We start from the raw sequence: 6623 nt of genomic DNA on the forward strand, positions 1-6623 counted from the left end.
GTCAAGGGAAGTTCATAGAGTCTTCCAAACGTCTTTTACAAATGATGTAACCTTGTTTTAAGACTTGAGTTTTGAGTTGAGTAAAGAGTAAAGAGTAAAGTTGAAGTTCATTTCTTCAAAGTATATGGGGACTATGTATTCCCAAAGAGTTAAAATGTTTTCACATTTAAACAAGAAAAGGAAACCTTGATTTCCAAAGAGCCTTTGAGTTAGTTTTTTCAGTAAAGAGCCTTTGAACTAGTTTTTCAGTAAAGAGCCTTTGAGCTAGTTTTTCAGTAAAGAGCCTTCGGGCTTGTAACACCTCAAAAACCAGGCATAGAAAAAATTTGCAGAATTTACCTGAAGCAGTGAACCATGGTAGGGTTCACGGACAGTGATATGGTCCATTGCCCGTAGACCTGCCCGTGCTCCAGACTTGGACTTCACCAGGCCCAGGCATCAGACCACGGGACCCTTCACGGGCTGTGGTCACGACAATGGGCCGTCGTGACGTCCGTAGTGTCAGACTAGTAGACCCCCAGCTTGGGCCTAGACCCCCCAGGTCTAAGTGAAGACTACATACACTTTCGCGGTCCGTGGTCCTTCACACGGTTCGTGGGATCCTCCGTAGTGTTTAACCAGTAGACTCCCAACATGAAGCCTCTAGACCTCAACCCAAGTGAGGACCACGGGGACCTTCACGGTCCGTGGTCCTCTACACGGGTCGTGGTAGTGGCCGTAGTCCAGACCCCAAAATTTTCAAAACCAAGTCCAGATCACGACCGATTTCACTGTCTGTGGTCCCTTTAACTGTCCGTGAAGATGGCCGTGGTCAGCCCGTCTGCAACTTTAAGTAAGGGTTATTTCGGTGTTTCTCTATTTCGTTGGACCTCTAAACTACGTCGTTATAACCCTAAACTACGTGGTTTTGATTAGTTTTAGCCTAGAAACTTAATTAGAACTTACCTAAGTCAGATCATTCTTCAAAACTTAGAAAAAATAGAACACTAAGAGGAGAAAAAGGTCAAGAAACCTAGTTCAAGAATGCAGTAAGATTCCATCAGCTCCAACCCCGAAATAGAAAGATTTCCCCATGGAATTCGTCACCAGGTATGTGGGATTTCACTAGTGGGTTCCTTTCACCCATTAGGTCCCTAGTTTTCAGTTAGTTTCTTGATTCCCTTATTATGACCAGACCTAGGCTTTCTTGAATGTTAGAATTATTAGGTTCTTAGCTGTTAGAATGATCCAAATTAGATTAGTATGTTAATATTCAGTTTATTGCATAAATTCCAGAACCCTAGCTATGTATTTCTTTAGTTCTTTAATTACACATGCTAGGTTAGATATTTCAGTTATTCAGTTATACATGCCTCAGTTATTAATGCATCAATATAAGTTAATTGTTGCATACTCAGTTTACATGTCCAGTTTGAGCTATCCAGTAACTTACATAAATCCAGTCATAATGTGTTAATCACTTAATCCATTGGGAATAGCATAATACCGAGTTGGACTAGGGTTCAGCGTACCCAAATAGTCCCAGAACTACTAGACACGTAGGTTGTAAGTCCCCTCTGTGGGCATCACTTCAGTAAATCACGCCAGCATGCCTCTATACATTTGATAGGGTATATTTGGTCCTGTCGATGGGGAGTATACATTGGACTCCACATTCAGCTCATGTGGTTATATTATCGATTATTAGTAGCTCCCACAGTTCAGTCAGATTCTATTACATTGACCATGTATCAATATATTCAGTATTCAGTCTTATCATGTCATAAATTGGTCATTGCATTCAGTTAGCTCAGTATTCAGTATCTATATCATGTTCATATTATATCATTGCTTATTTGCTTTGTTCAGTTATATGTTATTTTCGTTTTATTCTATTATGCATGCTCAGTACCTTTCAAGTACTGACGCATACTCTGCGCTACATCTTTTCGTGATGTAAGTTCAGGTTCTCAACATCCAAATCATGCTTAGATCGATTCTCGATCTCCAATTCATCAGAAATCAGTGGTGAGTCCTCATTCTCCGAGGACAATAGTCATGAGTTTCTTTTCAGTATTTTTAGTCCTTTAGTTTCAATTTTGCTAGACTTAGCTTGGGCCTGTCCCAACATTTCTAGTCAGTTAGAGGCTATTTTCAAACATAGTTAGATTCAGCTAAGTATTGAGTTAATATCTTCATTGTATTAAACTCATCAGTTTTCATTTATCTCAGTTATAGTATATGGGTATTCCCCATCTTTTCAATTTATTTATGATTTAGCTTCCGCATCAGTTTATTATCTTTAGTATGCTCGTGATCATGCCAGCAGGGTTAGTTTGGGATCACTTGTGGTCCTAGGTCTCGTGTCTGCGTCTCGGGGGTAGTTCGGGGCGTGACAAACTTTGTATCAAAGCACTAGGTTTAAGAGTCCTAGGATGTCTGAAAAGCCGCACTAAGTAGAGTCCTTTTCATGGATGTGAAGTGCACCACATCTAATGAGAGGGAGGCTACAAAGTGTTTTGGGAAAAATCTTCACTTTCTTGTTACTCTTATCGTGCATAAGGTATTATCTAATTCCATTCTAACTCGACGTTCTCCGTTTTAGATCATTCCTCCTTGTAGAGCTAACGCCAGGAATGCGAATGCCAGGAACGCAAACGCAGCTCCTCCAGTCCCAAATCAAGAAGTTTTGAATGTAGAATTCTAAAACGCTATTCAGATGTTGGCTTAGAGCGTTGCCAACCAGAATAATCAGCGGGTTCCAGATCCGGCAAATGCTAATGTTGGGTCGGCTGCAGCCACAGTGCGAGATTTTGTTAGGATGAATCCACCAAAGATCTTAGGATCGCAGATCAGTGAGGATCCCCAAAACTTCATTGATGAGGTCAAGAAGTTCTTTGAAGTGGTGTAGGTAACTGGGAATGATCGGGTTGAGTTAGCATCTTACTAACTTAAGGATGTGGCTCATATCTGGTATACTCAGTGGAAGGAGAACAGGGATACAGATGCAGCTCATATCACTTGGGATTGCTTTAGTGAGACCTTCCTAGATAGGTTTTCCCAGGCGAATGCTCAGGTATTTATGAACTTAAGGCAAGGTAGCATGACAGTCCAAGAGTATGGGCTCAAGTTTACCCAACTCTCCAGGTATGCTTCTCACATGGTTGCTGATTCCAAGGCTCAGATGAATGAGTTTCTATATGGAGTGTCAGACTTGGTGAAGACAGAGTGTAGAAATGCTATGTTGCTGGAAAATATGAGCATCTCTAGGCTTACAACTCATACTTAACAGGTTGAGGGTGATAAGCTTAGAGAACAGGATAAGGAGAATAAGAAGGCTAGGACCAGAAACTATGACTACTCTCAGCAGAAATCGGGTGGTGGGAATCGCTCGCAGGGTCCGCAGAAATTTTCAACTCCAGCACCTTCATGAGCTAGTGTTCCATCCTCCAAGTTCAGAAAAGATCAGAAAAGTAGGGCATCAGGCTATAAGTCTCAGGGAAGTGTTTCAGAAACCAAAACCTACCCAACTTGCCCTAAGTGTGGTAAGAAGCATTCGGGCGAGTGCCTTGCAGGAAAGGAAAGATGCTTTGGGTGTGGTCAGTCTGGTCACTGGTTGAGGGATTGTCCTTTTAAACAGGGTCAATGAGGCAATGTTAATCGAGCCCAGTCTACAACTTCAGCAGCACCAGCAGGTCACCCGACTCAGCAGGATAACTCTTCTAGTACAGGTGGCAGACAGCGCCAAAACATGCTTTATGCCTTCAGGCTCGCCAGGATTAGGAAGATTCTCCTGATGTAGTAACTGGTATGTTACGAGTCTTTGATCTCGATGTTTATGCTTTGTTAGATCCAGGGGCTACTCCTTCCTTTGTAACTCCTTATATAGCAGTTAAGTTTTATGTTAGTCCAGAAACTCTCTTAGAACCTTTCTCAGTCTCTACTCAAGTCGGTGACCTAGTCATAGCTAGACAAGTATACATAAATTGCCCTGTTATAGTCTCTCAGAAAGTCACCTCAGCAGACCTTGTAGATTTAGAAATGGTAGACTTCGGTGTCATTCTAGGCATGGATTGGTTACATTCTTGTTATGCCTCAGTCGATTGTAGAACTAGGATTGTTCATTTTCAGTTTCCATACGAACCAATCTTAGAATGGAAGTGTAGTAGCTCAGCGCCTATGGGTCGATTTATTTCTTACCTTAAGACTAGAAAAATAATTTCTAAGGGTTATATCTATCATTTAGTTCGGGTTAATGATTCAAGCTCCGAAACCCCAACTCTTGAGTCAGTTCCAGTGGTTAGTGAGTTCCCAGAAGATCTTCTCAGAGTTTCTCCCGATAGGGAAATCGACTTTGGAATTGATCTCTTTCCAGATACCCAGCCTATCTCTATTCCTCCTTACAGAATTGGTTCCAGCTGAGCTTAAGGAATTGAAAGACCTTCTAGATAAGGTCTTCATCAGACCTAGTATTTCTCCATGAGGTGCACCAGTATTTTTCGTGAAGAAGAGAGATGGTTCTCTCAAAATGTGCATTGACTATAGGCAGTTGAACAAGGTCACAATCAAGAATAAGTATCCCATCCCCAGGATTGATGACTTGTTTGATCAACTTTAGGGTGCTAGTCATTTCTCAAAGATAGACCTCAGATCGGCTTATCATCAGCTCAAGGTCAGAGATAGTGACATTCCGAAAACAGCCTTCAGAACTCGGTATGGTCATTATGAATTTGTAGTTATGTCATTCGGACTAACCATTGCTCCTGCAGCTTTCATGGATTTGATGAATAGAGTGTTTAAGCAGTACTTAGACTTGTTCGTTATCGTCTTCATTGATGCTATCCTCATTTACTCTAGGAATGAGGAGGAACATGCGAGTCATTTGAGAGTTGTTCTGCAAACTCTCAAAGATTGATAGTTATTCGCCAAATTTAACAAGTGTGAGTTTTGGTTACAATCAGTTGCTTTCCTTAAGCATATAATATCCAGCGAAAGGATCCGGGTGGATTCCCAGAAAATAGAAGCAGTGAAACAATGGCCCAGACCTACCTCTCCTGCAGATATCAGGAGTTTCTTGGGTTTAGCGGGTTATTACAGAAGGTCCGTGGAAGGATTTTCATCCATAGCCTCACCATTGACTAGGTTGACTCAGAAGATGGTCAAGTTTTGGTGGTCAGATGATCGTGAGGAAAGCTTCGCAGAATTGAAAACTAGGTTGACTACAGATCCTATTTTGACTCTACCAGAGGGTTCAGACGGTTATGTGATTTATTGTGATGCATCCAGAGTCTCCTAGGTTGTGTGTTGATGCAGCGAGGTAAGGTTATAACTTATGCTTCCAGATAGCTTAAGGTGCATGAGAAGAATTATCCGACTCATGACCTCAAGCTTGCAGCTGTGGTGTTTGCACTCAAGATTTGGAGACACTACCTGTATGATGTTCATGTAGATGTGTTCACTGACCATAAGAGCCTTCAGTATGTGTTCACCCAAAAAGAGTTGAATCTTCGTCAGAGGATGGAATTAATCTCCTTCTAGATACCCAGCATAACTCTATTCCTCCTGGTAAGGCCAATGTAGTAGCAGATGCTTTTAGTAGACTGTTGATTGGTAGTATAGCTTATGTTGAGGAAGAAAGAAAAGAGCTAGCAAATGATGTTCACAGACTTGCTCGCCTAGGAGTTCGTCTAATGAGCATATCAAATGGTGGTGTAACTGTTCAGAATGATGCAGAATCTTCATTGGTAGTGGAGGTTAAGGAAAAGCAAGACAGCGATCCGATATTGCTCGAACTCAAGGGTGCAGTCCACCAACAGAGAGTTGAGGTTTTCTTCCAAGGGGGAGATGGTGTGCTTCGCTACCAGTGCCGATTATGTGTTCCTAATGTGGGTGAGTTGAGACAACATATTCTTGCAGAAGCCCATAACTCCAGATATTCTATTCATCCAGGCGCCACTAAGATATACTGCGACCTGCGGGAAGTCTGTTGGTGGAATGGTATCAAAAGAGATATAGCGGATTTTGTGGCTAAGTGCCCAAATTGCCAGCAAGTTAAGGTAGAACATCAGAAACCATGGGGCATGACTCAAGAGATAGACATTCCTACTTGGAAGTGGGAAGTGATCAACATGGATTTCATCACAGGTTTACCTCGTACTCGTGATAGTTGATAGAGTTACTAAGTCTTCTCGCTTTTTGGCGATCAAGACTACAGATTCGGTGGAGGACTACGCCAAGCTTTTCATTAATGAGGTAGTTAGGTTGCATGGGATTCCTTTTTCTATCATCTCAGATAGAGGTCCTCAGTTTACCTCTCATTTTTGGAAGTAATTTCAGAAAGGTCTTGGTACTCAGGTTAATCTTAGCACAACATTTCACCCACAGACTGATGGCCAGGCAGAGCGTACCATTCAGACCTTAGAGGACATGCTGGGAACTTGTGTGATCGATTTCAAGCGGAGTTGAGATGATCACCTTCCTCTCATTGAGTTCGCCTACAATAATAGTTACCATTCCAGCATTCAGATGGCCCCTTATGAGGCATTGTATGGGTGTAGATGTAGATCTCTAGTTGGTTGGTTGAAATAGGTGAAGCGGCCATGATAAGGCCAGATTCAGTTCATGATGCTATGGAGAAAGTGCAA

This window comes from Solanum tuberosum, unplaced genomic scaffold, assembly GCF_000226075.1.
Source record: "Solanum tuberosum cultivar DM 1-3 516 R44 unplaced genomic scaffold, SolTub_3.0 scf00142, whole genome shotgun sequence".
Taxonomy (NCBI): domain Eukaryota; kingdom Viridiplantae; phylum Streptophyta; class Magnoliopsida; order Solanales; family Solanaceae; genus Solanum; species Solanum tuberosum.